General features: G+C 36.8%; 1 long non-coding RNA gene across 3 annotated transcripts in view; it reads left to right on the forward strand.

Moving 5' to 3' along the window:
• LOC135196012 (uncharacterized) overlaps positions 1-23,343 on the forward strand; it is a 324,883-nt gene that overhangs the window by 190,972 nt on the left and 110,568 nt on the right. For 2 of the 3 annotated variants that reach the window (XR_010310272.1, XR_010310270.1), the window contains exons 2-3: positions 1,180-1,278; positions 10,586-12,750. This is a non-coding gene — a long non-coding RNA (uncharacterized LOC135196012). Of the gene's footprint in view, positions 1-1,179; positions 1,279-10,585; positions 12,751-23,343 lie in introns of those variants that run through there. The other variant, XR_010310271.1, reaches the window with a different exon arrangement.

Below are 23,343 nucleotides of genomic sequence, written 5' to 3' on the forward strand. Positions count from 1 at the left end.
CGAAACTTTTTACTTCACGTATTTTCAGTGTATATGTTTCTTGTGCATCGGTGTAAGATTTTCCATTTTTTAAAAATTATTTATGGCATTTGTTATTAACATTAATTTTAATGGTAGTTGTAGTATTGTTGCTGTCATTCGTTAATGTTGTTGCCATTTGAGTAGTGTTTTAATGTTTTGTTAATACTTTGTTTTGACGATTATGGATGTTTTTTTTTTTTTTTTTTACTGTTTTTTGTAAATACTTGAGTTTTGCGACTCATACTGGTTTTAGAACGACGTATTTATTATGAATAATATCCGTTGGAAAGCTGTTGTTGAACACAACATAATTATCAGGGAGCAGTTTGAATGAAAATTGTTTTCTGACAAAATATATTTTTATTGCTTTCCAGACATTGCGGATAAGGAACTTATTTATCCGATATTTTTTTCGATATTTACTGATAACTTTCCCTTTTGTTCTGGTTGTTGACTTTGGAAGTTTGATTACCTTTTTTAGTTATAATGATTTACTGATATAATTTAAATAGTTGTGATGTTAGAGGTTTTTTGTTGTTAAGCATTTAGCATGAATATCTCACGCTTACGGAAATTGCTTCACCTATAGCCAGTGACTTCTAACTATTGTAGATTCACACCAACGTGCATTGATGTCTAGGCCCGTCCCTTATACGACGCTCCTGATTGGCTGTTGACAAGCCAGTCGCAGGGCTGGAAACTCTCAGTGTCTCGAGAGAGTTGACATAGACAGGATCTATGTTTCACTTCTCCTTAGGGATACGTCTTTCAAACTTATCTTTCAGGAGAGATAGAACATACATCCTGCCCGTGCAAACTCTCTCGAGAGACTGAGAGTTTCCAGCCCTTTGATTGGCTTATTAACAGCCAATCAGGAGCTTCGTAAGGGACTGGCCTAGACATCAAATGCACGGTTGATGTGAATCTACCATTATATATATATATATATATGATATATATATATATATATATAGATATTCCAATCCAAAGTTATTCATTGACTTTACATAATAGATCTACTATTAGGGTAAGAAGGGTTAGCAGTTCAATCAAGATTAATATACTTTATTTCATGAGTTTTATAATATTTCCAAAACTACCAGGACGTCTGAAAGATAGATTTTTCTTGTTATTAAAACTATATTTTTATCATTGCAGGTGCGCGTTGTATTAGTGCTTCATAATGCGTTTTTGTTGTCTTGGAACCATTTCCAAAGATGACTCTTCGCCATCGAATTCTTCGCTGTGCAGAGAGTGGTAACTGTTACATTATGTTTTATTAGTTTTTTTTTTTTAACTCTAAACCCTTTTGTTTTATTTCCAGCCTGTTGATTGAATCATTTTTATGGTGCAAAGTTAGGAGTGACTGAATATTTGTCTGTAGACTGGTTCTATTCTTTCTGAACTCTATCCGTGTCCGGTAGCTGTAAACATTTCTCAATATCTATGAATAGATCTTGGCTTCTACATTGGTTTCAGTCTTGGAGAGTATAAAAGTTTCGGGTTTTTATTTATTTTTTTTTTTTTTTGTCAGCTTTCGCATTCCGACCCATTACACAAGAAATAAATTTTACTTCCTTAGAGAAATGCTAAAAATTTTTAGATTGTGCATATTTTATTGTCATTACATCAAATGGACGATCAGAATCTTAGCTACCTTTGCTGAATTAGAATAATTTTTGTAATATTTTTATACAAAGGTGTCTTTCGCATACTTGAACGTGCCAATACTCTTGTACTTTAGACAAAATTCTTTTATATTTGTAGGATATCATCTGCAGGATTAACCTTCCTAATAGAGGGGATTTTAATGCAACTATTATGTGTAATCTGTGCTTTGGTAAATATTTATTGTTCAATACGGGCTTGAATACATGCTTGCATACGTACTTACGTGGATGAAATCTCTTTCGCAGCGAGGAGAGAGAGAGAGAGAGAGAGAATATGCAGTATGATTATAGAAGGAAAGGAAGTGTTGTTAGTGGCATGAAATGCAAGAATGTTAACGAGCAAATGGATAAAAGAGGAAGATGGAATACCTTCTAACGGGAAATACCGTACATGCGTATCTGTGTATTACCTAAAACTATGAGCATATAAACATTCCATCTAATATCCCAACGTATGCATGTATACATATGAAACACCCGTTCACGTGTTGTTGCCTTTCATTCATTCGGAGGAGGATCATAAACATACATACTTACATATATATATATATATATATATATATATATATATATATAATATATATATATATATATATATATATTATATATATATATATATATATATATATATATATATATATATATAGATATACATATATATATATACATATATATTATATGTATATATATATATATATATATATATATATATATATTAATATATCTATATATATATATATGTATACTATATATATATATATTATATATATATATATATATATAATATATATTATATATATATATATATATATATATAATCATATATATATATATATATATATATATATATATATATATATATATATATATATATATATATATATACACCTAGTGTGCGATAGTTCTCGTGGTACTTTACTAGTTGAATTTTTTTTAGATATTGCGGTGTTTTAAGTGATATAAGTCATCAAGATTTTTTTTATAGGAATTCGTAGTTGCTCTGAACTTTATGGAAAAAGTCATTTATCATTACGTTTCCCTCATTATTGATCTAAAGTCAGCTTTGTTTAAAAACCTAAGCAGTAAGATCAGGAGTGTAATCAGTTACGATTTTATATAACAATTATGTAAAATTTTAATGATAATATGGATAATATCAGTATCTACGTTGTGCAGTATTGTCAGTAACAAAAGTGAATGATCTGGAATAAGGTCATTAGAATCATAATTGTCACATCTGCCGTAATTTATTATTAACATTGTTACTGGAATAAATGAAATATGAGGAAAAGTTGAACATTGTCCCATCAGTATCTCATTATGAATTCATATGATTATTAATGAATAAGAATGATTAGTCTTCTTTGACAGCCGAGCTTAGCAAGTACAATTTGTTCAATTCCCTGCAAATCCTTAGATCTAGTCATGAACATGTTTTTAGCCTTTCACATTTCATAACGAAAATTGCTTCAAATTAATCTACATTACTGTTCGCTCCGACTTTTTTTTTTTTAGGGTTCTCCAACCGAACTTTTCCAGTAGAGATATTAAGAACCTTAAAAAAGACAACTGTCTCTAGTCAAAATATTCTTGAGAAATTCTCTATATATATATATATATATATAGTATATTACTGATATATATATATATATATATAATATATATATATATGTAAAAAAAAATCATGATGTAAGAATGTTTTTTTGACTGCAATTTTTCAACCAATCTGAAAAGCATTACAGAAAATTATTAAAACCACATGCATCTGTATTCGTTAGGATCAAGATAGTGCTCCCTTGCAAGATAAATGTTTGTCCTTCATGTTACACTACCCATGCATATTGCTAGCGTCTCAGGGTATTATATACTCGTTCCTGTTGAGACGTGCAATTTTGTAGCCTTTTAACTATTATATCCCCCTCTTTTCTCTCAACTGTCCAGCACAGGCAAAAAACCGTAGTCCATCTTCATTTTCCACAGCCATTTTCTCAATTTTCTAACTTTTTTTTTCAAGCATATTGACGGGTATTAACAGAACTTCCACTTTTTGTCAGACGAGTCTTTTAGCGTTAAGTCAGTATTTATTTCATCTCATTATATTTTACATTTTTTCTTCATTCACTCTCTTTTCCCAGAATATTTTTGAAAGTTACATATGATAACGTTTTGATACTTGAGTTACCTTTTGACTTTACAGGAGCATTTCTCTCGGGAGTCACTAAGGTATTATTTATTTATTTAGTTTTTCTTTTCATAATATTGAAGGTAATGCTTATAATGAAACTCATAGTTAACCTGTCCTGCAGTTAGTCATTTGTAGGCCAATCATTTTTTTTGAGAAATAAAGTATGATCCCTAACATATGATATATGATTTACTTCAGTGAACGGTATAGTGGTTTGTGATCATTATAAAGTTGATTAATCTGGTTTCGATAAAAGATTTATATAGTCACTAAACATTTGAATTATGATATCAAGGGCCGGTGATTATATTCTGTATTTCTCTATAAGAATTTTTTGTATTATTTCTTATCCAGACATTTCTCAAGTCCCTTGAGCAATTTCAAAACTGAGTATTTAAAGTTTATTTAGAAACCCTTATATTGCTTGAGTGTCATTCTGAACCCTCTCTCTCTCTCTCTCTCTCTCTCTCTCTCTCTCTCTCTCTCTCTCTCTCTCTCTCTCTCTCTCTCAATCGAAAGTAGAATCTGTAATTTTGGTGGTCATTTCAGCGTACTGCAAACGAACGTGTGTAATTGTTGTATGTCTTTTAAATGGTTCAGTTAGATTCATCGGAGGGTGAAAGAAACGGGAACATGAACAGACTAGTTTGTGTCGAGTCTACAATCACGTGATCGAAGCGATGAGAGATTTTCCAGCCCATGAGTCGGTTTTGGAATACGGCATTCATTAATTAAGGGAGTGTTAGTGTAGCGGAATGTGCTCGGTTTCCTTGGTAGCAGGTTTTATATAAATTCAATGTTGGATCGGCTATTGGATTTTTCCCAGGCAGCGAATGTGTCGTGAATGTATCCGGAGAGTTGGCTGTATAAAAATGCAATGATTAGTCTCGCATTGATCAATTAAGTGATTTTATTCACTTAATTTTTAAGATCCAATGTGTCGACTATTTACGCTATATTATGTCATCTGATAAAGGGTTTACGAGGCTATTACATTTCTCTCAAACTCCCAGATGCCGAAGAAAGCCAAAAACCCCAAGGATAAGAACAAGACCAGTAACGAATAAAGTAAAACGAGTTTTAAGTATTAATTAGTTTAGTTTATTGCGTACTGGTTACCGATTGCCGTACACATTTTTCTTGGATCTCTCATCTCAAATACAAATTTCATGAATTTTTAATCTTGCCTAATTGCTGCGTCATTCATGGACTCTGCAAACCACCATCTTTAAAAGCGTTTGATTTCTTTTAGCAAATACGCCATTAAAGGGAAAATCCAAACTTTCATTCTGCGTTATTTGCAATACTTCCAGATAACGTTCTTTCTTTGCTGTTACGTCTTTCATACCACAGCCCTCCCTGAAGCTTGATTGTTTTCATGCATATTTCGTGGCGTTGCATTTTAACCCAAACGTCGAACATGACTTTGGAGTTATGTATCGTAAAACAAGTAATATCATTTATTCTAAAATATGCATCGCTTTTAATATTGTTGTTCTTATGTTAAAGATCTTAAGGTTTAATTAAAACAATGACATCACAAAGTGTAATGGGAAGAAATATTTTACTGCTTTACTAGTATTTCAAGAGAACTTCAGATTGCTGGTAGACGATTTGCGTTTCTTTTACAAGAGCTCCGTAAAGGGTGTTGTAATCGATGCAGTTATAAGGTTATTACTATATATATATATATTATATATATATATATATATATATATATATATATATTTGTATGTATGTATATGTATGTGTGTGTATTTATATATATACAAAAATATATAAAATCTCTCTGTATCGCTGTATGAACCTTGACCTCTATACAAAATGTCCCCCATCTCCTGAGGAGGGCTTGGAGGGAAGCGAGAGCAACTCAAATTCTTCTTGGCCATATTACCTCCTCGCTTGACTGAAGAATAAAGTAAAATTCTCAAGAGAAAACACAAGAATGGATGGGGACTCCCGCCCCCGGACTTCTTCATGGTCTTTCCAGGAAGAAAAGTGAAAGTCGATTTTTATCTGGGACTCTTCTTTTGCATGAAGTTGGAAGTTGAGATCAAAGCTCAGTTCAGCTGCCGTAAACAGCTCTTATATTTTTGTTCATAGCACAGTCACGAATTGAATGATTTTACACACATATATACATCTAAATAAAGTTATGCCATTTTTCCTCCGTGACATGCCTTTATTTATACATAGCATCACGTTTCAAATATTTCATGATCAAGTTTTATATATATATATATATATATATATATATATATATATATATATATATATATATATATATATATGTATATATATATTATTTACTCTCAGATTTGTGATTGGTAAACAGTCCTATATATTATATATTACGGAACAGTTTTTGCAGTCTCGTACCGTTCTCCAGTGTTCGTGGGATTTGCCCTAACATATTTCGTTGTCGGAAGAGCGCTGATGAATTACGTAAATGGGCAGTTGGTCCGACGTCTGCGTGTGCGTATGTTGATGTGTGTGTGTGCTGGAGAGAGAGAGAGAGAGAGAGAGAGAGAGAGAGAGAGAGAATCCTATCCCCTGCAAGCGAATTGAATATTTGTCTTTTTTTAAAGATAAAAAAAAATCAGTAGTTTAAATTACAACGTTCTAATAGCGAGCTTTGTGTTTGTCGTTAGATATAAAATATAATCAAATTTGTAGAGGTCGTGATCAACTAATAGGTCATGAGGAGAATTACAAGAGAAGGAAGTAAGAAACGAAAGAAAAAATTAGGATTTACTAGTTTTCAATCGAAATCAAATCTTGTTGGGAGGAAGCAGAACGCACGAAATAATAGAGAAGCTTAGAACCAGAGAGACATGGAGAGAGAGAGAGAGAGAGAGAGAGAGACATGGAGAGAGAGAGAGAGAGAGAGAGAGAGAGAGAGAGACATGGAGAGAGAGAGAGAGAGAGAGAGCAGTGGGGAAATTCGGCTTTGTAAGATGGATTGGGCAAAGGACTCGAAAATTAATAGATTGCGGTCAGGGGAAATCTCGAAAGGATTCAGTGATTGGGGATTGGCCTATTGCAGATTGGAAATGGTGAGGTCGACGTATTGCAGGAGAAAAAATGGAGGTGATTTCTAATTAGAAATATGAAATGCCAATTATTCTTTAACTAATAAACTTGTTAGTTGTTAAATAGGAGTAGATAAGATAATTTTTATTCCGTTCTTCATTTGACTGATTGATCGACTTGCTTTGTTGCATTTCAAAAGAATTGTGTAATGACTCTTATGCCGTGAATTGTTTGTTTGGATTACACACGACTGAAAGGAGAAATCTATGCTATATCTATTTTATTGAGATTCCAAGGCAGTGAGAAGCAAAGCGCTTCTCCACCCCGTAGTTGCCTCCCATTGGTAGAACTGCTCGCTGTTTAACGTAAGTTTGTTTTAAGAAAGAGGAGCGACATTACAGGAAGGAATCGACAATTACGAGTTCAAGGAGCCACGTAGAGGAACTCCGAGTCAAGAGGATTCTTCAAGTGGAGCGAAAATGTCAATGCTGTCCCCAGGGATTCAACTTGGATTTGAGATCAGGCCTTTATTAAGAAGTGAACTGTGGAATGCAAAAAGCGGCGGAGGTCAACTAAAATCAGGTGGGTGGGAGCCTACAGCCGGGAAAGCGAAGAAAATTTTTGTTTTGAAATGAAGGATAGAAAAATAAAGAGAAAGACTTTTTGAATACCGTAAGAACGAATTCTTGCACAGAGAGCAGTCCATAGTGGCTATTGATAGGTTTAATTTTTCCGAGCAGCTGTAATGTGATGTACTACATACTTGTAAGCGGAAAAATCGACAAATTGTCATATATTACTTCTAGGCCAGTTCCTTACGACGCTCCTGATTGGCTGTTGATAAGCCAATCGCAGGGCTGGAAACTCTGTTTCTCTCGACAGTTCACATAGGCAGGATGTAAGTTCCACCTCTCCTGAAAGACATATCCCTCGGAGAGGTGGAACATACATCCTGCCTATGTGTACTCTCGAGAGACTGAGAGTTTCCAGCCCTGTGATTGGCTTATCAACAGCCAATCAGGAGCTTCGTAAGGGACTGCCCTAGACATCAAATGCACGGTGATGTGAATCTACTATAGCATGCATTATTCAGTGACCAAATACAATAATATACTTTTGTGACGGCATAGGTTTACGCTCTGGTATCGATGCTAGTTTTTTTTGGTTAGCTAAATGCTACCCCATACATACAAATTACATTATTTCCTCTAGGGAAACCAGGACTGAAAATTAAAACTACTGGTCCTCTGAAAATAACATGTAAATCAGCCAACTGAATCAGTCAGTGTTAGCCTCCTCACCCCCGACATTGGGTCATTCATATATTTTCGTGTCCTTGGTCCCCTCAGGTCCAGCAGACTGAAATTCCACCTCGTTTGGTTCAATTTGTACAGTTTTATCTTTCATGTGTTTATGTATTCGCAGATTTACCTTCGTTAAGGGGAAACAAATAATAAAACTTGAGTCATGATATTTCTCTGTGACGCTGTAATGATCTAATTAACAAACAATTTTAATTAGGATTATTTCGCACTTGAGCCATAATCTAGAATATTCAGGGCATAATTTGATATAAAGAATTCACTTCATGAGCCTGGTAGTTTTGTCTATCTGTTTTTGTTCCCACTTCGTTTTTACTTCTTAAAATATTTTGCTAAATTGCAGGATTTTAGGAACAGCGAATACACGCAGGAAATGCGAATTGTATTTAGACATTGGTGATAGAACCATAGTGGTGATAGAACAGTAAAGAATAAACAACAGAACGACAAGCTGATTTTTATTCAGAAAAATGTAAGAAAGTGTACCCACACAGAACAGATCAACAACTAAGAGGGAATAATTTCCCCTATTACACTAAATCAGTTGATGTATTTGATATCCTCAGTTTAATAAAATTATAAAACTTCATTTGCAAATAAACCAGTGGAAATACGTTTAAACGTAAAGCATTTTTGATGAGGACGCTGATTAGGAGGCAAACATTCAAATTAGACCAAATCACCTTTTAATTAGGTCCCTCGCTGCGAGGTAAATGAAGCCATCGCCTGACTGACACGATAATGTATGACAGATGTATGCATGTATATATGTATGCGTATTATATATATATATATAATATATATATATATATATATATATATATATATATATATATATATATATATACTATATATATATATATATATTCTAATTTATTTACTTTTGATTATTTAGATAAATGCAAGGAAAATCTACAAATTTAAACTGACCAAGAATAAAATGGAAAGAACATTATTTGATTGCATGCATGTGTTAAACCAGTGTATGTTGTATATACGTTGTGTATGTAAATGCACCTTGACATAAACCATCATTCCTACACTTGTAGTTTTGTATGCACGTGTGTGAGTGTTTGAGAGAGAGTGAGAGAGAGCAAGAGTTTTTTTTTTTTCCGTACTAAAAATGATGTATAAGTGTTTACGTTCTTTATTATATAAGTATGATGTTGCCTTTGCTTATTTTATTTGGGAATTTATAACTAATATTTATACGGATGTGATGTAGAAATTGTTTAATCAGTTGCAAAGAGTGTAGAGCGTGTCTGAATGTTCACTGCTGACTTCAAATGTCTGATCAGGCAGTTCATTCCTGAGCGAGTCCTGCTGCCAGAGGGCAATTTCCCCGCGAATCTTGATTCTGTCAGAATCCAAATGAAAGATTTAAATAGTAATATATTATTCCTCGGCATTGTATAGAATAAGGCAAAATGGGACACTAGTTGTTTTAATTTATTTTTATTTGGTTTTTATTTTATTTCATTATTTTATTTATTTTTTTTTATATGGAGATTGGCTTGTTTTAAATGGAGAGGGGAAAACTCACCTGTAAAATTAAATACACTGTTATTATTTTATTGTTTATCTATTTATTTATTTTGTAACCGAAGATTTAATTGTTTGAAATGGAGAGGGGAAACTCAGTTTTAACGGCCTTGAGAATTAAGTGTACACTGTTATTATTTATTTGCTTATTTATTTACTTATTTATCTAATTGCTTATTTATTTACTTATTTATTTATTTATTTATTTTTGTAAACGATGAATGAATTGTTTTGAAATTGAATGTGAAAATTCAGTTTTAACAGTCTGGAGAAATAAATGACACTGTTATTCATAGGAACGATTTATTTCCACTATTCTGACCTGATCCAGGTTTTAAAAAGAGCTTGATCAGTACCCATAGTAATGACACCTCGTTGCTTTGTCTGTCATAAATCGAATTGGTAAAGTAATATTTTTTTCCAAAAGATTGTTCATTTGAAACAAGAGAACATACTCGACGTAATATTCGAGACCGACGATATGTCGGAATGTTTGAAATTCCAATGACATTTTCGGCATGGAATCGTTAGTCACATTAGCCCTCGAATTACTATTTTGCTATTGGCTCTTTTTTTTTCTGCTGTTGCTCGTATCATTTTCTTCTTATATTTGGGGTAGGTGGAACCATCGGTAACTACTTGACATTGTGGTTATTAGACATCCATGCAACACTAATTGTGATGTTAGCAGTGTTTATTATTATTATTATTATTATTATTATTATATTATTATTATTATTATTATTATTATTATTATTATTTTGCAGTACGAAAGTACTACAAGAAAAATAATTTTTTTTATAATTTTACAGTTCCTCGATGGGTGGTCCTCTAACTTGATTTGATTGATGAAAAATAAGCTTTAAAATCAAGAACTAGGGTACTTTCACCTATTCAGTGCTCAAGACTGAAAACGGAGTTGGACAGCAAAATTAAAAAAAAAAAAAAAAAAAAAGTGCTAGAAGCTGGGTGCAGGTAGTGGACGAAGGAACGATGTAAGCAACCTGTAGTAATGCCTACAGTGTACCATGTGAGGTGAAGTGACGGCCATATTTTTCTACGGAAGAGGGAGGGAGTTGTGGGGGTGGGGCGGTTTTCCATCACAGTTTTTTTATTTTGAACGTCACCTGGGTGTGTGTCTTCAGTGACGTCATCATGCGAAAGTGGAATTTCTATATGGGTATTATTCTTCTATTCTAATTTCCTTTTGGTATTGTTTTATTTTATAAAAGGATACCAAAAGGAAATTAGTATTTTATTTGTCTGTTTGTATATTTGATCAAAATTTCCTCATGACATTGGAAAAATTCCCGCTGATGATGAATCCATTTTCTGTCGGTGTCTCGTCTCTTCCATGTTGTATTTTTCCCTTTAATTTCCATCGGACCAGAGTCTGTCTGCTGTACTCGTTTATTGTCATTTTGTTTGAGGGTTAGTCGTTCCAGAGCAGAAACCTTGTTAGATTTGTGTGTGTGTGTGTGTGTGAAATAAAAAAAGGTCTGGAATCTAAATACTTACATAAATGCTTCCGAAATGTAATTAATAAAGCTTTGAATCGTTATAAAATTCATTAGAAATATAAGTTATATTTTGATTGCTGTCCAGAGTCTATTTAAGCACGAAATGCGATAAGATAACGTTTTTGTGGACATGTAAAATTAAGTCTACACGAATTTTAAATATTAAAAGCACGATTTGTGGATTATACTACTATGTATGAATTTAAATAAATGGCATTAGGTGTTTTTGGAGCAGGAAAACGATTATTGTCATGAGGTGTCCCGCTTATTGGAATTGAGTCAAGTATAAAAGAATGTGTGTTGTTCTTTTTAAATGTAGGAAAGCGTTAGATTTTACTGCTATAAAATGTCAAGTTTTTGTTCTATTGCGCGAAGAAAAATAGAGGGAACGCAGTGCGATTTAATTAAAATCTCTATCTCATCCTGGAAAATATATTTAGAAATACTGTAGTGAAATTGATTATTAAGACACATTCAAAAATCTATTTTTGTAGTGGGAGCTAATATGCCATTGAGAGAAAGTTACATGACGAAACAAATTATTGTGACATAGGTGATCATAGTATACTTAACTGTTATTGTGAAATTGGTGATCATGTATACTTAAATGTTACCAAGTTTTATTGAACACACTATACAAACCACATACTGCCATCCAATACATTTTTTGAGCTAATATAAGAAAGATTAACAGAAGTATATTTTGGTGCTTTGAATCTGAATGGTTAGGTTCTCTTTTCTAATTGTTGTAAGAAGCCTTGTGCATAATTCTGTCCCACCCAGTGTGTTTACAAACCAGTGTTCATTGGCGTTTTGGCTTATAAGTTTAAGAATATGCATTATATATATGTAAGTATTTTCTTAAAGCAACGCGGTTAAAAGCATACTTAAAAATAGGACACACAACTGATAGCAACATAGGTTATGAAATTCCACGTATGGGCTGTGATTAATTTTATTTAGATTAGACGACCAAGAGCTTTAACTGTGAAAGTATATTTATATAATAAATACTGAGAAATAATCAGAAGGATGGTACGAACTCTAAAATGAAATTGATGTCAAATGTAAAAAATATTTCTTAATCTTTACTAATTTCGTTTTTTTCACAATTTTTAATCGACTCTTCATAATATATAAAGCTGCTTTATCACTGTCCATGTTTTCTTTGTTTTATTCTTGAAGTTATCGAATCTTCTTCGATTAAACGAGATTAAATGCATCATTTCCACCCACCATAAATGGAAATGCAATCATAACAGCCGACAGGAGAATTGCAAAGCAATAGATGATTCTCCTTGCATTGCTTCATTCCCCCTTTGTATTTTCCACACCAATAAATATCAAGGGGAAAGTTCTGTGAAAAGAGATAAACGAGGAATCGTTCGCTGTGAAAATTTAGCTAAATCGTTTATTTCTCATTTGTTTGTTTTGATCCAAATATCCTAAAGGAATGCGTTGGGGCCTTTCCTTTTAGAATATGTTGACGATTTCTATACCTTGTTTTTTTCAATATATTTTAAAAAGTATTTATAGTTTCTTTCTGAGCGGAGCATTCAACAATAATTCCTAATCTTTACAATGAATCTTCTCAAAGCAAGAGAGAGAGAGAGAGAGAGAGAGAGAGAGGAGAGAGAGAGAGAGAGAGAGAGAGAGAGAGGAGGAGGAATTGTTTCAGAAATTCAAGATTTTCCTTCGTTTGATTATGAAATGTCAAAAACAACAAAACAAATTTTATTTCTGGTGATAGAAGTTCACACTCGACGTGATTCAGAAGTTACGTGAAGCCGTTGGTCCCGTTACTGAATAACCACTGGTTCCATGCCACGAAAAAACACCATAGAAACAAACAAACAAACAAACCCCTTAATTCAACGCCAGTGGTCGTTGTTGTTGAGTTAGAGTTTACCTTGGTCTGGGGAATTTAAAAGGGAGTAGCTGGACTTTTTTTGACACTAAGCTAATTTATGATGACGTTAAGGGGTCGAAGGCATCTGGAAGTGTCCTATGATTTATTTGACAGAGAGAAGAGTTGGCCTCATTTTCCTTGGCACTCTTTTTGCCACTTATATCTAAAGGTAAAAACAGCTCAGGGCAAAACACCTGAATTTTCTCTACTGAAAAATGACGTACATTTTTCGTTTTCTCTTACTTTAAACGTCCTTTTGGTTGGAGAAAATAGTCTAAAAATGCAAGCGTCCTGAATTGATGCATGCAACAATGTTTGTTTTAAAATATGGATTTTTGTCAGTATCTTTGACAGCACTAGAATCCGATGTTTTCTTCCGTTTTCAATCTCTCTCTCTCTCTCTCTCTCTCTCTCTCTCTCTCTCTCTCTCTCTCTCTCTCTCTCTCTCTCTCTCCTTCCCCTTAGTCTCTTTTGAAAGAAGTGAAGAATTGCTTAGCAGGCTAAAGGTTAGGCGGGCACAGATGTGGGCATATCTCTCCCTTAAGGCCAACGCGAAACAGAAAGCTACTTCTCAGAAATAGGAATGGACGGTTTTGTCTAAGGTGTCAGCACCAATGGGAAATCTGGAGTGGAGGGGCCAGAGGAGAAGCTTGTTTTCTTCATAAGTCCAATTTTGTCTTCGCAACTCCAGCAAAGGTTTCCCGATCCAATCTCTGGAAACATCTCTCTATCTGTCTTGTTGCTATCTTAATTAAAACGTCTCCACTAATTTTAGCTTTTTTCGCGCTAACAGCCTGCCTTCTCAGAGAGAGAGAGAGAGAGAGAGAGAGAGTTTTGTTATATTTACGTTTTTATGTATAAGTATGCCTCCGCGTGTATGATACGAAGATAAAAGTGCAGTTTCTATTTTCGAACGTTATTCGAAGATCATATTTCAATATTTAACATAACCTGTTTTCACCTGCATCTCTCAACGCTGTGTAGCTAAGCAGGCAAAGAACAATACCGGTTTTTAAACAATGGCGATGACAATTTGTTGTGACAAGTTACCTTTGAAACGATGAAATAGAAAAAAAAGCGATCAATGTTGGCGAAGAATTAAATTCTAAAAACAAATCGGATATATCATGGTAACTTGACTGATCGACTGTGAAGACAGGTTTAATTCCATGAGAATGAAAGAAGCTACCTATTTATAACTGTTGAGGATCGTCACCTCACATTTATCATCTTTCTAGCAAATGTCACTATGGGTAAGTGAAGGATATCGAGTCGCTGGCAAATTTTTTTTGCAAAGTTTCATTGGAGGCTGAGCCTGCGACCAACACTAATATATAATTTTAATTTGAAAGTGCTGAAGTACTGACTTCCCACTGCGGGATTTGTACTGCCCAGATGTTACCCTGATAAATTTGGGGTGATGAAACGACCAAGAATACAGTCATTTCATCTTGGGAAAACGAGGTTAAAAAACTGTCTATTAAACACACATTATATATATATAAATAAATAATAAATATATATATATATATATATATATATATATATATATATATATATATATATATATATATATTATTTTTTAAATATCTAACTTCCCTGGTAGTTACATATATATAGCTTAATCCCGCCGATTCGTCGCGCGCACGGCAGAAATTCAAAATTCGCGGCTATCGCCGATAGACGGTCAGGTGATCATACCTGTGCTCCCTCTATGTAGGTATCTGGAACCATTCCCATTTATCCTCAGAAATTCCCTGCCGTCGTTCGAGCAGCACGTTGGAAATTCGCTCTTCTTTGTTTGGGTTTGCTTTTACTACAATTGGTGAAGTACCCAATGCTTACTTTTTTGTTACTTAATGGCTTTCGCTGATATCATTATTTCCTTAATTTGTTTTAACCCACGAATAAGTTTCAGTTGGTCAGTTTCCGACTTCTACAGTTTTTTCTTGTTTTCTGAATTCAAGATGGCCGACTCTGTAGTTAAGGGTTTCGAGTCCCGGCTTCCATACGACTCTTGATCCTCATACAACAGTTAACAAATGCAGGAAGCAGATATATACATTTGTTAGCAGGTAGAATAGTGTGTAACGTTCTCTGAGAATAATGAAAAAGTATGTTTACTATAAAGATGCAATTAGATTTTAATTAGAAGAGCTAGATCGTATTGTGTTCTATCAGCTAGTTCTTCTGATAGTCAAGCTTGTCTAACCTGTCTAATACTAATATTCCTGAGCCTAACCCTAAGTTAAGAGTACCAGACCCATCTGAGGAGAGGTAGATAAGTTAGCCGACTATGAATGTTTTTGCGGCTAGTTCGGCTTGCGTGTTAATTCAATCCTTTTCTTCGGAAAGGGGACTGAATAGACAGTGCGTAGTTTGCATCGCAAATTTGGTGACAGTGTTAGTGTAGTGGAGGGTGCGGCCATTCGTGTCTGTCACGCTCCTAGTCCTAGACCTCTTCCATGCTCCCCAACCCTGGGTGGGAGAGGAATGTCGACGGCGAAGGGAGGTGAGAGATGATAAAATGCGAGCGGGCGTCCCCTCGAGCGATCCTGCTGACGCAACCCAGGACGCTCTCGCCTCGCCACAGGAAAGGTGAGATGAGGAAGTGTTCAGATCATTGCTCTCCCTGCCAATAATAGACACAGATGTCGCACAGGCGGCCGTCCCCTTTGGCAGGAGGTAAGGAAATATCGGACGAAGAGAGGAGAGACTTTTGGTGCTTGCGTCTTCGTCTGATGACGCAAGACCTCGACGCGGTTGGCGTCAACCCCTAGAGTCAATACCCTTCAAGAGACGCAAGTCCCCCGTAGCGTTACAGCAACCGTCGTGCAGTAATTGGAGAGACGCATGACGCACAGCTCTTCGGAAGAAGGAGAAGTTTGCTTTACATCGGTGCATGCTTCTCCCCCTCCCCCAGACTGGGAGGTGTCTCATGGAGCGTCTCCACCTCGTCGACAGAAGATCACTACTAGTGTCCTCCGAAGGCGGTAGATGGGCGGGCAGTGCCCGCCTTCAGTTATTTCCCAACAGCAAGAGGTACCGCAAGCAGCTTTCTTGTCAAAGCTTCAGCAGTCCATTACGTCTCGGTTTGATGTCTACAAGTCGCATGGACTAGCAGGTGAAGCGCGACCGATAAAAGACAAGATAAAACCGCAGTTAGCACAGCGTGACACTAACAGACGGCAAGACGAAGACTCGCTGCAGGTTGCAGCGCTCTTAGACACTCCCTCGCAGCAACCTACACGCGTGACGAAGCAGACGCAAGCATGACGCACGCAACCAGGCTCCCTCGCAGCTTACTGGACGTGTGACGGGAAATGACAAGAATCGTGACGCTCCCTCGCAACAGGCTGGACGCACGCAGGACGCATGCAGCATGCTCCCTCGCAGCAGGTTGGACGCATGCATGACGCATGCAAGTAAGACGATGCGCGTGATTCCCCCACTCGTTCGACATCGGAAATCTCCAATACTTTGGATGAGATATCAGAGGAGGAGACGCAAAAAACTCAAGCGGCGGATCTGAAAAGATTGCTTGCGGTATTGGCGGACTTATATCCGAATATTTTTCAGCAGGCTGTACCTCGGAACCGCCCTCACAGTTTATGAAGGGTAGACCCCAGAAATCTTCCTCCTTCAAGAATGAGGTCTCCTCTGCCTTAGCCCAAAAGGCAACGCAGGACTTTATATCTAAATCCCCGATAATGGTTTTCATGATAATCGGGAATCTCGCCGAATGCTCGAATTCCTGGAATTTCTAACGTTTGTAAGAAGAACTGCTACTGAAGTAAGGATACCTCTCAGTAGACAACCAACCCTGGAATACAGAAGAACGAACGCGAATATCCAGTTTGACTTTAACTTTCGTCTTTGGGTTTTCTGTTTTCACTATTGAAGTTTTCCTTAGGGGAAAACTTCTCCTTCACTCTCTTGAATAGAGAAGGAAGGGTGTAGATTTCCAATCCTTATTCTCATTCCTCTAAGGGTGGAAAAGAATTTAGGATGGAATTCGTTGTACAGAAACCTATAAATACACGACGTATATTACCCTCGAGACATGATTCTGTTAAGCAGTTGAATTGTCGGGGGGTTAGTCACATAACGTAGTTAATTCTACGGTTTGTGACCGAGACGGCTAGTATCCTAATGGAACTGCAATTCTGGACTGTCTGCATCTTCCCAGGAGTTACCAGTTTTTCGATTTTTTCAGATACTTATGGTATGGTCACTGAACACCACCACCTCAGTTTTTTTTTTTTTTTTTTTTTTTTTTTTTTTTTACCGAAGTCCGTTTTCGTTTAATATAATGGCTCGAGCATAATAGATCCTTTTTTTTTTTAACGCTCGATTATTCTAGTCGAACGCATTCCTTCGAAGAATGGATTACCTGGCAACTCGGGATAGCGAGTGAGCAAGAACCACTGGGTAGGGGACTACAGCAAGACAACCTAGTTCCAGCTGGCTCTCCGAGATGCATGGTCGGATTATGTGTCTCTCCCATACAAGGATTGACTAACGAACCTTTTCTCTGTCCAACAATATCGGACTTACGTCTCTGATTAACGGGTATTCTCGCATACATGAATGACATCTTCTGCATCCCCTTGAATATTGCGAGAATTTGCAACAGAGATATATATTCTGGAATCTTTCATCTTTATGTTTACCGTATGGTAACAGAAGTCTTTACTAGTCTCACGCTGCATCGCATTGCGATAATGCGGAATTTTTTCTTCAGACATCTGAGTTTGTCGTCAAAATATCTCTTATTCGGAGAGGTGCAATTGTTCATTGTTCACCCGGAATTGACAGATATATATGGAAGACATCGCCTGCTCCCCGACCTGCCAGCTCTACTTCAAAATAATCAGCCCATGAGAAGTAGTACTTCCCTGTTTTTCATTACTGGAAACCGCCCCGCTTTCATTACAACTACAATCCCTCACCTTACAGCAATGAAATAGCTGTTAGCGTTTTCAGTCCTTTATAAGCACAGGTTCAGAACCTTGAGAATCCTTCTCTCGATTCTGCTGTGAAGACGTAGTTTGCATTCACTTTCCACCTTCGTCTTCAATGGAACATAATGTTGTTTTCGTTTTTAGCTGAGATTCAACTACTATGAGAATGTCTTGCCATTAAGAACCTCAGTCTCTAGAGGGCAATTGACTTTCGCCTATTGGGCACATGCCTTAAGAGATCACGTGACTTGCTCGGATGCTTGGACAACTTGCCTCATTACCGAACGCTGTCAGTAGGCAGCTGTCAGAGCGCCCGATTCAGTTACGGTTTACGTTGTGGACTCAATAGGTTGTTCCAGAACAATCAGTTGAGTTGGTGGCATGACACCAACAAGCTACAAGAAGGTTTCGAACTTCAACAGAAGAACCCCGACCTAGTGTTGTATCAGACGCATCGGACGTAGGGTGGGGTGCAACACTAGGGAATGATGGGATCTCTAGTCTATGGCAAGATCAAAGTAGTTCAGGTCAACGCAGACAACACCACGGCGTTGGCCTACATAAAGAAGCAGGGAGGCACTCGTTCGGACTTCATTTACGAGGCAGCAAAGGATCTCTTATTGTGGGCGAAAGAGAGGAACATTACTCTTCTAACTCGCTTTATAGAAGGAGAGAAGAACGTCAGGGCGGATCTCCTCAGTAGAGAAAGACAGGTTCTCACGACGCAGTGGACCCTGCATCACGAGGTATGCAGCAGGCTGTGGAATCGGTGGGGAGAACCGTCTATAGACCTCTTTGCGACGCAGAGAACAAAGAGGTTACTTGTTTACTGCTCTCCAGTCCCAGACCAGGAAGCAGTGGCAGTAGACGCCTTCCTCATGGATTGGGAAGGACTAGACACGTACGCCTCCCCCCCATTTAAGATCCTAGACTGAGTCATGAAGAAGTTCAGGGAATCGAACAACGTCCGCATGACCCTGATAGCTCCATTTGGCCCATGAGACCCTGGATCACAGATGTGATGGAGTGGCTAGTAGACACCCCCAGATCGTTACCGTGTCGGAACGATCTACTCAGACAGCCACATATAGAGAGACACCATCAAAATCGCCTCTCTCTCAATCTAACTGCCTTTCGACTATCGAAAAACTGGCAGAGCGAAGGGCTTTTCGAGGGAAGCTGCAAGACCAATCGCGAGAGCGAGGAGGACGTCCACAATCAAGGTGTACCAGTCAAAGTGGGACGTGTTCAGGAAATGGTGCAGAATTAACAACATTTCCTCTTTCAGTACCTGTAACTCAACTAGTAGATTTTCTGTTACACTAGACAAGGATCTTTCGGACCTTATAAGGTCCTTTGAGACAGTTAAGAGTAAGGATAACCCAACCCCCTCTTGGAATTTGGATGTTGTTTGACTTTTCTAACCTCGAGCAGGTTCGAACCCCTCGACAAGGCTTCATGGAAGGATCTCACCAAGAAGACCCTATTCCTTGTTTGCGTTGGCAACGGCGAAGCGGATAGAAGATTGCAAGCCTTTAGCAAGAATGTAAGCTTCAATGGGGAGAATGCAGTCTGCTCGCTGCAACTAGGTTTTCTCGCCAAGAATGGATAATCCTTTTCACCCATGGCCTAGATCCTTTACCATACCAGGGTTATCTCATTAGTTGGACAGGAAAAGGAGAAGGGCCTTTGGTCCCAGTTAGAGCCCTAAAGTATTATCTACAGAGAACCAAACTTTAGAGGACAGACAGGAACAACCTCTAGTCCTTGGTAAAGAAGCCTTCACTACCTGTAACAAAGAACGCGCTGGCGGTCTTTGTCAAGTATTTAATAAGGGAAGCTCACCAGAATTTTGATGAGAAAAGCTTCCCAATACTCAAAGTCAATGCGCACGAAGTAAGAGCTGTGGCGACTTCGATGGCGTATAGACACAAGTCGATGGAATCGATCTTGGAAGTGACATTCTGGCGAAACAAGTCAGTCTTCGCAGATTGCTACCTTAAAGACGTACAGACCCAAGATGAGGATTGTTGTTCCATAGGGCCGTATGTTGCCTCCGGCGCCGTAGTTGGAGAAGGTACAACTGCCTCTAACCTATAACCTTATTTATACCCTTGCATTTTATTGAACTTGACCTCACAGGCTGTCTGTGAAGGTTGTTGCAACCTTCCACAGTCTGGGGTGAAAGTCTAAGTTACGTTTTATGTGATGTGTAAGTGTGTTAGTGGTCAGGTGGTCAGCTCATTGTCCATGGCTTTGATAGATAGCAAGGGTGGTGGTCTAGTCAGGTTAAGGTCGAGGACCGTCTGACAGCCCCACAGAGACTTTCTACAGCCCCCTGGGTGTATCCCTGGGTCTCTCAAGGAATGCAGGCTAATGAGGCAGAAAAACTTCGAAGCCAACTTCCTTATCAGGTATGAAACCAGATTATTGGTACAGCTAATTGTAGCGATCATAATTTTGACGAATTCCCAACGGTGCTGCGGTTTCTCTGACCCACCACCAAAGGTGCCAATCAGCTATATATATGTAACTACCAGGGAAGTTAGATATTTAAAAATGGTATTTTCATTTAAAATAAGTTTCTAAATATACTTAACCTGGTAGTTACATATATAAAAGGTGGGCCCTCCCTCCTCCCCTCTGAGAACAGAGGCAGGAATTTCTGAGGATAAATGGGAATGGTTCCAGATACCTACATAGAGGGAGCACAGGTATGATCACCTGACCGTCTATCGGCGATAGCCGCGAATTTTGAATTTCTGCCGTGCGCGCGCGAATCGGCGGGATTAAGCTATATATATGTAACTACCAGGTAAGTATATTTAAAAACTTATTTTAAAATGAAAATACCATATATATATATATATATGATATAGATATATATATATATATATATATATATATATATATATATATATATATTATAATTTAACAAAAGGAGTGTCCATAAAACGCCAAAAAGAATATAGAAAGAAAGTACTATATTTTCCCGAGACTGCTGTCTCTATTCATTACCTACCTTACCTGAAGATAGAGAGCAGTCTCGGGAAATTATGTACTTGTTCTTATATTTTGGCGTTTTAAAACGGGCTCTTTTATTGATGGAATTCCTGTTTTTCGAAATTTTGTTTTTACAGTTCCTTATATATATCTATATATACATCTATATATCATATATATATATAGATATATATATATATATATATATATATATATATATGTGTGTGTGTGTGTGTGTGTGTGTGTATGTGTATATGTATGTTTATGTGTGCGTTTGTTTGCTTGTCCAGTCACCTACTCTTTATTACCCTTCCCTCGGTATAGACAAAATTCTAAATACGAAAAAATCTATCCATCCGGTATCATGTTGAATATGGGCGAAGGTGGTAAAACTAAGAAAAATGGAAACAAATGAAAAGAAACAAAAGCTTGAGATTTGCCATGAATGTCTTTGGGTACACTCCGGATTTCAGGAGAGCTTATGTCGATATTGCTTCTCCACCCTAATATCTGTCTTGTTCAGTTTCTTTGCCATCTCTGCCACGCTGTACAGCTTATACCAAACGCTATCAATCACATGCATAATTATCTAAGACAGAGAGATGAACGGAGTTGTCGATAGCTTTTCCGTGAGAAAAGAAGAAGTCCAGAGTTTTACTGGGAACATGAGCGAGATTTCGAGAAGGCAGGAGGAATTTAAGGTCATGAAATGATGACGTGAATCGTGATGGATCCGAATCACAATCCTCAGTATCTGAGGAAATGGGTGGCAAGAGGTGAATTAGAGAAATAAAATTTTCTCTACAAAAATCTAAAGCGTTAATCAGTATGGATAAATTCAAAATAAAATTCAAAAGCTTTATTTCGGACATAAATGGTCATAGACAAACACGTACATATACACATATATAAACATACTTAAAAGGTCTCCAAACTCTAAAAGGATAAAATTTAAAATAAGTATGAGAAATGATTATGAAAGAGGTGAAAAATTATGATATGAATGAGATGCAGATAATCAAACTTAGTGATTCGTCCTACTAAAAGGACATAATATACATATGTAGCATATCAGAACAGAACACAAAGAAATACTATATTCTCTCATAAGAAGCGCACCAAAAGCACTAAGCATAAATGAGGCTTTTCCACTGTTTGAAACAATTTATAGGTCATAAGGCATTCATAGTATATGATGTTAATATAAAATTTCGATCATGGGATAAGAGCTCGCTTTCGTAATCTAGGAGATGATACTCGCAGAGGCTTTCATAATTTATCATAGCCGCTTTAATTATTCAAAGGGAGCGATCAAAATTGTGCAACTTTCAGTGGAACTAAATGAAAAACAAACATAGGTACTTATGCTTTCAGTTCGAGTCCAATCAATCATTTCATTTTCCTTACAGATTAAATCCAGCTGATTTAATGAGTCGTTTATCAAACACATCGCGTTTGAGAGTTGGTTTAGACCATACATATCGCAGTCTGATTATAGATTACTTTATAGTGTTAATAGGAAATCACCGCTTTGAAATTTTGAGGTATAAGTGTACTCGACCTATGTCAGAAATAGCTGTTGGTACCTGGGATCCGTTCACTCAGTAGCACAATATTCCGCCCAGTAGGGGGTTAGTGTCATCAGTGCACCTCATTCGGTGCAATATAGGCATTACTTAAGGTTCTTTGCAGCGTCCCTTCGGCCCCTAGCTGCAACTATTTTCATTTCTTTTACTGTACCTCTCTTTCTTCCATCTTACTGTCCACCCTCTCCTACCAGTTGTTTTATAGTGCAACTGCTTTGAGGTTTTCCTCCTGTAACACCTTTCAAACCTTATGCTGTCAATTTTCTTTTCAGCGCTGATTGGCCTTAGTTGCCCCAGTGCTTGGCATTGTGCCAAAAACCTATAAAATCAGATCTATAAATCATTTATATTATTTAGAATATTTACTTGCGTGTTCCCACCTGCAAATATTAGCAAAAAGCTTTGCTAAACTTGATTCAATACAAAGATTTGAACGTTAACAAAACTGATAGACTTCGAGTTCAAAAGGTCATTTCTGCAGAGCAGCTTAGCGATTAACCAAAGCACGTTCCGTCCTCGGTACTTTTCCCATTCGGAATTAAGCTTCAGCTGAGTGATACAGGGAAAACCAGTTCCTTTCATTTCAAC

This window comes from Macrobrachium nipponense, chromosome 17 (assembly GCF_015104395.2).
Source record: "Macrobrachium nipponense isolate FS-2020 chromosome 17, ASM1510439v2, whole genome shotgun sequence".
In the NCBI taxonomy this organism is placed as follows: Eukaryota; Metazoa; Arthropoda; class Malacostraca; order Decapoda; family Palaemonidae; genus Macrobrachium; species Macrobrachium nipponense.